The sequence below is a fragment of the Nannospalax galili genome, unplaced genomic scaffold (genome assembly GCF_000622305.1).
Source record: "Nannospalax galili isolate Female #2095 unplaced genomic scaffold, S.galili_v1.0 scaffold136, whole genome shotgun sequence".
Classification (NCBI taxonomy): Eukaryota; Metazoa; Chordata; class Mammalia; order Rodentia; family Spalacidae; genus Nannospalax; species Nannospalax galili.
In genome coordinates this window covers 7,152,668-7,161,946 of record NW_008340872.1, presented here as the reverse complement: position 1 = coordinate 7,161,946, position 9,279 = coordinate 7,152,668, and the positions used below count along the sequence as shown (strand labels likewise).

Below are 9,279 nucleotides of genomic sequence, written 5' to 3'. Positions count from 1 at the left end.
CATGCACCACATATATTACTGGAGACGGCTGCTGAGGGAGAGATGATTAAGTTACATGGAGTTTTGAATGAATCCTCATGATACCTAAGTTTGCCAGGACATCAGCAGAGGTAGCTAGGAGATTGGTACAGTGTGTGCATCACTCACTTATATGCAACTGTGATTTAGCAGCATGTTTTCATATTTATTTACATTTTCTGGACTGAATGGTACCTTGTATAGTATGTATTTTTATAACTGTTACAACTGTTTTCTTTTTTAATGAATTTGTGAATATAGTATGGTATTGAATGACAAAAATGTTATTAACACATATTTTATGCATTCAAAAAATTTTCCTTAAGTTTTATAAATCTTTTAAGCTATGTGGTTTATCCACAATTTTCCTCAAAAATAAACAATCCATGTACAGGGTGACCTGGAGAGTTTAAATCTGTGTTGTTCATGGGTCAGGAGTAAATAAATTTTACGAAATGTGAATGACTTATGAATTCCAAAAATTAGCTCATGGCTTTTAGAGATTGTGCCACATAGCTGTGCATATGGGGTCTTCAAAGATGGATTTAGGACTGGAACAATAACTCAGTTAGTAAGGTGCTTGGCATGCAATCACGAGGACCTGAGTTGTGCCCTCAGCATCCGCACATAAAACCAGGTGTACTGGCGCACCTGGAATTCCAGGACTGGGAAGGTGTGCACAGCCTAACCTAAGCTACTGGCCTCAGATCTCACCGAGAGACTCCATATCAGAAAACAAGCTAGCCAGCTCCTAAGGAATGACATCTAAGTCTGACCTCTGATGTCAGCACACCTGCACAAGAGTACCCCACCTATGAACATGCTCATATAACCCCACACAAATGCATGCAGACAAATTTGATATATATGTAGATGTGTATGCATTGGAAAAATCATATGCTGTATTAGAGAGAATGAGATAGCTCAATATTTTCCCAGAAGGATGAGCCAGATAATACATTTCTGTGAAAATTTGAAACCTAAAGGAATATGAACAAAAGAAACCCTACTAATGCCCAGGGAATGATGGAGAGAAAAACCATAGTTTAATTAGGATTTACTGAAACATACTTTTTTCCTCTACTAAAGGTTTTCAGCAGTCTTGTCTACAAATGTAAACTCGGCGTCTTATTATTTGTTTATTATTATGAACTAATATCTTCTGCCTTTCCAAAAGCAGTAATGAGATAGTGTAATGTCTACAGGACAAGGACCATTTGAAATGCAGGTGTGCAATGGTTACCTGACTCGTCAACATGTCCTGAAAAGTTCCTTTACTTCTTGTCTATTTTGAATGCTATTTCCTTCGTCTGCCAGTCCAGAGGCTGGCAAACATTTCTGTGAAGAGTCAGGTAGTAAGTCAAGGTACGCAGGCCTGGAAGCTCCGTGTTTCGTGCACATTTATGCATTTCTTTCTTCTGCGTTCTTTTTTCTTTTCACCTTTTTTTGGTTTTCTTTTTTAGTCTTTCATTTTTATTCTTTTAAATTAGCTTAAGAAGAGACAGGCTTCATTATGAAAATTTCAGACATAGTTCATCTTGGTTGGCTCACCTCCTGCTCCACCGGCACGTCTCTGCCCCGATTTCCCCACAGTTCTCTTTTGCCCCCAGGATTCCCACTTCTACTTTGTTCTCTTGTTTTCCCCAGCCCTCCTTTAGAGCTTCTTTTGTCCACTCTCATGAGCCCATTTCTTCACCTTTACCTATATTTACTCCCACTCTGACACACATATTTAACAGTTAGAGGCTAGGATTTGTGTATTAGAGGCAACATACAATATCTGTCTTTCTGAGCCTGGGTTACCTTGTTTAAAATAATTTTTCCAGTCACATCCATTTTCCTACATTTATTTTCAAAATTTATGTTATTTATGTATATGTGTTTGTTTGTTTGAATGTATGCCATAAGGAGGGGGTACCCATAGAGGCCAAATGGGAACTTTGGATCCTCTGGAGCTGGAGTAACAGGTGGTCAATTTTGGAACTAGGAATGGAACTCAGGTCCTGAGGAAGAACAGAAACCACTCTTCAACTCTCCATTTTCTTTACGACTGAATGGAATTCTACTGTATGCACACACTACATTTTCTTCATTTATTCATCAGTGGGTGGATAGCTAGACTGATTCTATTTCTTTGCTATTCAGAAAAAAGCACCAATAAACACAACCCAGTTAGGCTGTCCATCACTAAAATATCAAACACTGGCCAGCATGAGATAAACCTTTATGCATAAGAATGCAGACTAACACAGCCTCAATGGAAAGAAGTGCGTAGAGACTTCAAAAAGCAAAAAGGAAAGAAAGGGAGGAAGAAAGAAAGAAAAATAAATAAAACAACTATTTGATCCAGCTACAGTATTCCTGGGCATGTCCCCAAAGGACTCCACTTCCTACCACACACATAATTACACATCCAGGTGATTTAGTACATGGCTGTTCCTTTTATATTTCATTTTAACAATCCACTAAAAAATAAGCAACCCATCCCTAATTGTTGAGTGGTCAGTTCACTTTTTAGTTTTCCTACATCCTACTGTGTACATTCTTCTAGCTACATAGCACCATAAAATGTTATCACAAATGTTTGCAACTTCGTGAAATGGTCAAAATCATTGTATTGACTTGTATGTTTTTCCCCATTTGCTGTCATTTATTTTTAGATATACCTTTAACATGTTTTCTTTAGCAATGCCTTATTCTAATTTGAGTGGACTTTTATGGCCTACATCAAATGAGTCATTTGGTTGGTCATTTACTACACACCGTTACCAGACAAGCTAGTTCAGACACCAGAAGGCCTGTGGCATGGGAAACAGATGGAGAGTGGACCTCACCACGAACAAGCAGAGCTCACGGTCCTGGAAGGGTCATTCTCCTTCCATCTGAAGTTCTCATCCTTGCTCCAGAGAGCATCATCTTGGTTGAGCATGCCTTCCTCCAGCCTGCCCATAAGAATTAATAGCTCTCTTCTTCAGACATCCTAGACATCGATGTATCACCAGCGATGGCAGCTGCCCTCTCCAGGCATCTTGTCCACCACTGATAGTGGTGCAGCGGGTCACTTTTATGTACACCAGCCACCTCCGCAGTTGCTCATGCGTTCTTTGTCTTGTCGGAGGTGAAAAATTCAAACAGGAGTCTGTAAGTATCTGTATTTGAATCAAACGGGAAGCCCATATTACAGAAAAAAATAAAGCAGAACCCAGGATTGAATCATAAAAGACAGACTATTATCCTGAAGCAATGTCTTCTCTTTAATGAGCTCAGTGCACCCCCACCCCAAGTCCACCAAAGCACTGTCGCAAGAGAATCATCTTTTGATGGTTGTGCAACCCTGAAAGAGACCTCTGTCGGTGAATCCCTGATACCCAAAGGAAGCGGAAGATACACTGTTGCGACCAGGAGAGATGCGACAAGTGCACACTGAAAGCTCCCGCTTGACAGCACACAGAAAGACGCACATAGGAGGCACTTAGGAAGGCTGCGCGTTTGCTTAGTCTGATGAACTAAGAAGACAGTTCTGGAAACATCCTGGAATCAAAATCTTTCCAGCGTCCAGACAGTAACTACAGTTCTTCTGCAGTACATCCAAATATATTGACACGTGGAGTCTGGTCTAGCTCCTCGAGAATCTCCCTCCCTCCCTCCTTCCCTCCCTCCCTCCCTCCCTCCTCCTGCTCATTGTTTAACTGGTTTTTATATATGTTTTTTAATTTTGATTCAGCCTGTCTGAATCTCTGAATTTATATCATTCAGAACTGCCATATGGTCAGTGATGAATACTCTGTGATCCTCCCTCTCCTTGCCATGGGTGGGATCTGAAGAATGGGAGCACACTTTTGCCCCCAGGGACGCTGAGCAAACTGTTCTTACAGATCCAGTTATTGTCAGGAGAACAAGGGAACATAAATTAACATAACCAATGTGTCCATTTCCCCATGTATTCTTCAAAAGAATGTCAAAGTAAATGTATTAGAGCTACAAATAAAAAATTCTGAAAAGGATTCATGTTGCCATTTTTCACTTTCAGAGTTCTGAGGAGGTATTTGATCTAATCAATTTTAAGAAGTAAACAGAACAGGAGAACTGAAGAATTACATGGTTTTAGCAAGGTAGTTTATTTGCTTATGCCAGAATTGGATTTTAAGCTAGATACAATTTTTAAAGTTAAGCTATTAATATAACTCTTCTGAGAGACTTCTATTAATCAGTATGGTTGATGTGAAAACGTTGTTAAATACATGTGTATGATAAATCTCCAAGTGTCAATGTACTTCCAAAATAAATCATAGCACAGGAAGTTCAAATTCTCTATCCTCCAGGGAAAACAAAAAGCACATATCCTAACTGCTCTCTCCTCTTTTTACGTACGGGAAGTTTTCTGTTTATTACTAAAGTCATATCTTTTAAAATGTCTATTTCAAAGCTGATTAATAGATTATCTAGTGGGTAGGTCTAAATCACATTGATTTTAATTAATCTAGCCAGAAAAAAATATTTCTTACTTTTACATTTTCTATTAAACTTTGAGTATTGATTAATTCATACTCAGTTCCCTTCTCTTATACTGAAGATGCTTTAAAATTAGACTGGGGAATAATTTTCTTAAATAATGTAATTTGTTTCATTCTCTTAAGAAACTTTATCCAAAGCAATTTCTTAAGTCCCCTTTGAAAAAAGTTGTCTACTTAGGCTTATTTTGGAATTATAGAAAATTGCAGATGGGAACAAATTGAAAAAGATTAAAAGATTAAAGTGGGAAAGGATCTGGAGAGGGATGCCCACGTGAACAGTAATACTGAATGACAGGAACAATGTGGCTCATGGACAGGTCTTTCAAGGCTCTAGCATAGGATGTTATTTCTAAACCTCAATAGAATGAGACTAAGCCATCTACTCCTATGATCCACCACTAAATGAGATGGATTTATATTGTTTCCATAATAGTTTGTGTGAGAAATCAATGCATTACTTGTTTTCCCTCTTAAGTTTTCTGAAACACAACTTTGCCATTACCTAAGGTTGATCCTTTTCCTGGAAGAGGAATGGGCCTGCTTTTTATTCACATCTCCAAAGCAAATTGCATTCAGCCTTATCTGACCACATGCTCTTTTCATTCAGGATAATCATAATCATAAATATTAGTAATGGAATACATATTAAACATTTCATACCTAGGACTTAAAGAAAATTGCCATCAACACAGGTACCAACATTTTGTAATGTAGAGAATCAAATGCATCAACAGAGACAAATACTGCAGTCATTTTTTTACCACATAAAAAATAAAATACATCAGGGTTGGGTTAGACTGTTTCCAAATTCTCCACAGAATGGGTGGAGAAATTTTCAATGACTTTAAATGCTAATTTTATGTACCTAGAGAAAGACAGCTTATACATTCATTGTTACCTTCTCGTTAGACTGAAAACATAATTCTGCTCTCAGAGACCCATTAACAAGTCTCTTAGGACATTTTTGGATAATAAAACAAATGCAAAAACATACTTTATTAATAATTAATGATGAGGGTGGGTGAGATGACTCAGTGTGTAAAGGCACTTGCCAGGAAGCCTGCCTACCTGCATTGGAGCCCCAGAACTCACATGGTAGAAGGAGAAAGCCAACTCTCATGAGTTGTCCTCTGACTTCTATATGGGGGTGTGCCACAACCTCCAAACACACAATATAAATACATTAATTAATTATCATGAAAATAAATTCTAAAAAGTGATGAGAACCAAATTGTAGTTCAGGTATTTAGCTTATTTTTGAATATCAATTATGTTCCTCTCCTTTTCTCTTACCAAAAATCTGCAAGGTAATTTGTATCTATGCCTGAAGTGTTTAAATCAACTCATTTAAAAAATATCCTTTCATAGTGTCCTCCTACAGTCTCATGTAGCTCAATCAGCACCTGAGTGCTAAATCCCTGTTTCTGAGAAAGAACATGGAAGATGTTCTCATTCTGGTGGCAGGTTTAAGTGTTCTTCCTTTCTTTATATGGCATGCAAAATGAATATTCAAATGTAACAGAGTGTTATTAGATAATGCCCTTACTCCTGTCATTTCCTGTGTCTGGAAAGGCCTCCATATGGAATTCTATTAAGCTATATACAAATTCAACATATTCCTCATCAACATTGAAATGACAGAACTGAAAAAGAGAAATCCTATGATTGTGCCTTGAAAACACACAATCATGAATAGCCAAAACTATCCTAAGATGAAGAATTAATGCTGGAGGCATCAGGATACTTGATATCAAAGTGTACCTCAGACTCATAGTAACAGACTCAGCATGATAATGTCAACAAAACAATCATATTATGATAATGGAAGGAGATATTCAGAAATAAACGAAGCACCAGCCATTTGATCCTGACGAAGGTGCTAAAAGGATATATCCTATATTGGAAAACCATAGCATCTTTAACAAGAGATGCTAGGAAAACTGGGTACCCACATGTAGAGGAAGGAACTGAATCCTTATTTCTCAGTATGTACAAAAATCATCTCCAAATGGATAGAAGACCTTTATATAAAACATGAAAAAACTATTAGAGGGGAATATAGCACAAACCCTTCAAGACCTAAGCACCGACAGTTACTTTCTGACTAGTACTGCAATCATTCAGTAAATAGTGTTAAGAGTTGATAAGTGGGATTGCAATAAATCTAAAAGCATCTGTACAGCCAAAGGAAGAATTAACCTAAGAAGAGACAGCCTAAGAGACAATCAACCCAGGAAGAGACAGCTTACAGAATCAGAAAAAAAAAATTGGGAAATATTCATCCATCAGGGAATCAATACATAGAGTACACGAAGAACTCAAAAGTTAAACAACAAAGGAGCAAACACTCCAATGTGACCAATGGAAATGAACAAATACTTTTCAAATGATGAAGTACAAATGACCAGTAAATACATTTTAAAAAACATGCCAAATACCTTTAGCCATGAAGGAAATGCAATCAAAACTGTAGCACTACTAATCCACGTTAGAGTTATACCTGAAGAATCAGCCTGATTCTTTCTTTTTTCAAAATAATAATTTTAATTAAACATTCTTTGGTATACATATAATTTTACCATTTACTAAAGATAAAAGCAAATTTACATACTAATGGGATATTGGCCTGACTCTGAGTTTTGAAAACCAAGAGAGTGTGTTCCTTCACATATCTGATGGAACTGTGCTCCCGAGTCAGGCTTTACTCATACTTTTATTCAAACAGTATCTCCAGAATCAATTGGGAAACTATAAACTTATAAGCTTGAATCCACCCTTATCTTACCAGAGCCTTGCCCTCTGATCCCTAGGCATCTTACACACAATGTTTCGTACTATACGATATCTCATACACACAATGTCAAGTATATTTCTCAATTTTACTGCTCAGTGAGAATATGAACACACTGCTTTCAGGGCTTGGATATGCTTAATCAAGCACACCCACATTCAGTAACTATCTTGCATGGAGGGCAAAGTGGGGTCTGGAGGGATCAAGGTCAGGTGCCTAGGTTACAAGAGCACATGGCTCAGTGAGCTTGTTTGCTGCATTATAAATGGTAGATTTTTGGCACAATCTTGAGTAAAAGTCATTAGTCTAGATTTTATCCATATTGTAAAATCAATTTGAGGTTCCATATCCTCCATGTCAGAGTGGCTACCATCAAGAAAATAATACTGATAAGATGTGGGAGAAAGCCACACCTTATACACTATTAATGGGAATGACAACTAATCAACCCAGCCAAAATGGAAATCAGCACAGAGGTTTCTCATAAAATTAAAACTAGAGCATCTATATGATACACCTGTACCACTCTTGATTATATACCCAAGAGAATCAAATTCAGGTTACTGTAGGTATACTTGCCTGCCTATGTTTGTCATGGTGCTGTTCACAAAAGCCAAATTATTTAATCAGCCTAGGTGTTCTTCAACAGATGAATGGATTAAGCAAATCCAGTGTGTGTACATAATGGAGTCTTAGTCAGCCATGAAGAAGAAGGAAATTATGTCATTTGCAGGAAAATGGATGAAAATGGAGATCATCATGTTAAAAGAAATCAAGTTAGTCCTACAAGACACGTATCACATGTCCTCTGTCATTTGAACCAGCAGGGAATATAGGAGTGTGGGAGGAGATGGAGAAAAGGAGGAAAAGAAAAAGTAATGAGAGTGCATATGATCAAAGCACATTATACTCATATCTGGAAATGTCTTAATAAATTCCATTGTATAACTAAATAGTATACACTGTTTCCATGCCTATTATTTACTTGTCATCACTGAAATTTTATTCTTACTTCAAGTTGTCTAAATAGCTCAGCGTATATTGTTTCAGTCAGTCAGTCAGTCAGCTCCTCTTTTGTCAGTTATCTGTTCACCGGCATTTCCTAATCCACATGGCAGTGGCAGTTAGCTGAGGTTTTAATGATGACAGTAGCCCAGCACAATGCAGTCCATGAACATTTTCAAAGTGGAGGCAAGTGTGGTGACTGCAGAATGTAGCACTCCATCCAAAAGATCAGCCCTGGTCTAGAGGGATGGCTCAGCAGTTAGGAGCACTTGCTGCCTTTCCAGAGGACCCAGGTTCTGTTCCCAGCACCCACATGGCAGCTCCTGAAAGACCAGCTCTTTCTCAGCTCCAGCTATTTTTTTCTATAGAAATGCAGGACTCAACACTGACAGTTGTTTCTACTGAAATAAATAATAAACAAGTTCAAAAGCTGAACTTCAAGCAAAATCTTAGCAGCTGATTCAGTTTTTAAAACTATAGAAAAGAAAAAAATTTGCAAATAAATTTGCATATTCCCTACTCAGTTCATTCATCAATACATTTAAAGTAATGGACACATACTAAAGACATTTTATGGGTCAGGAATCATACATACCAGTAGACCTACTGGTGAACAATGTAAACCTGTCTTCTCAAAGGGGTTACAATCAATTGAGTTTCATACAGTTTCTAGGCAGATATATTGCAGGGGTCTCTCCCTCTCTTCGCGGGTCGTTGGCCACCGGCCCACGAAGGCAGGGAGAGCAGAAGCGGTGAATGGGGTCAGGACGGACAGTGAGCACTGACGGAAGACAGCCCTTCCAGGGAAGCTGGTCCCAGGTGCAGTGAAACAGCAGTGATACAGCTCCAGACACAGTGAAACAGCTCCGCTTTTTCAGTGGGGGTTAGGGAAAATATAGTGTGGAGGCAGTAGCCAATGCCTCAGCTGATAGGTGCTCATAGTATGCTTTA

The 9,279-nt window shown here is 38.1% G+C and overlaps 1 pseudogene; it reads left to right on the top strand.

The window, feature by feature from the left end:
* The first annotated feature begins 2,617 nt into the window (after positions 1 to 2,617).
* On the top strand, positions 2,618 to 3,494 carry LOC115070857 (annotated as a pseudogene).
* Positions 3,495 to 9,279: the final 5,785 nt, after the last annotated feature.